Below are 1,284 nucleotides of genomic sequence, written 5' to 3'. Positions count from 1 at the left end.
CAGAAACATCAATATGCAGATAATCCACAATGCGTGAAATGAAAATACTGTAGGGAAGCAGCTTCGACTGAGACAGAGACACATTGTTCATAATTTTCAATATTTCCTCAGGCCAGTTGATCATTACATTATTCTTCACAGCATACATGAAACGCAAATCATTGACAGTAGGCTACGCGTGATTTGTGTTCCTCTGTACCAGAATGTAAGCAATTCCTAGGTCTAAAGTCTTCTAAACTATGGTTGAGGTGGAGGATGGTCAATCTGATCATCAGGAATAGCAATGTTCTAGTCACCCCTGATAAGCATAGATAACTTCTGAAATTCTGAACAAAACAAAGCATTCTGAGCTTCAACAGTAGATTGAATCATATTCCTCATCGACATTCATAAACAGTTCATCATTAATCTCAAATAATTTACCGGAAATCATAGACCAATATTTTCCATCCTTATATCTGATATTCGTATAAAATTCCCTAACTAGAGCAGGGTAAACTTGTCCCTTTAATTCCAGAAATTGATGAGCCTCCACATCATGCGGAAAACTAAAGTTTTGTTCCGCCAACCAGGTTAAATCGACATACCTTACGTAAGTGGGTTTGCGTCCTTGGAATTTTGCCAAACGGGTTTCTTGCAAGATAAGTGAGTAATACGGGTCACCGCGGTCCCGAGTGGATGATGAGCCGGCATCCGTTCTTCGTACACGATTGGCTGTAGTTTTGACCCTTTTTGTGCGACCTTGCTCCATTATATTTGTAGAACCCGAATTGATGTTGAATGAGCAGAGAAGGATTAGGCAAACCTAACCTAGGGTTTAATTTGGTGGAAAATTGGGAATGTAGTGGAATAGGGATGATAAAGTGAGATTTCTTGATGGTTTGAGAGGGTTATGATGAGGTTTTTCCTACCTTATTGCACTTGGATCAGTTGAGTTACAGATTCAGAGTCTAAAAGCGAAAAAGAGGTGGAGAAAATGCCGAAAAAAGTGTAAAACCAAGATGTTGTCTACCTTTAAAATGCTGGTTTTAATCGATTAACGGGCAGGTTTAATCGATTAAACTCGTGTAAAATTTGATTTTTCAAAAACTGATGCCCAGGTAACCGATTAACACTATGTGTTTAATCGATGAAACATGGTAAAAAGTGATTTTCACCTAGCAGAACGGTTTCAACTTTTTAGGACTCATGCATGCATTTTGACGGATTAATCGAAACATTTGTAATCACGAAAAGAGTTTATCATAACACATAATTTTGCATTTCAAACATATATCATTTAAA

This window comes from Lupinus angustifolius, chromosome LG08 (genome assembly GCF_001865875.1).
Source record: "Lupinus angustifolius cultivar Tanjil chromosome LG08, LupAngTanjil_v1.0, whole genome shotgun sequence".
NCBI classification, from domain to species: domain Eukaryota; kingdom Viridiplantae; phylum Streptophyta; class Magnoliopsida; order Fabales; family Fabaceae; genus Lupinus; species Lupinus angustifolius.
The sequence above is the reverse complement of the archived record's forward strand: the minus strand, read 5'-3'. Positions refer to the sequence as shown.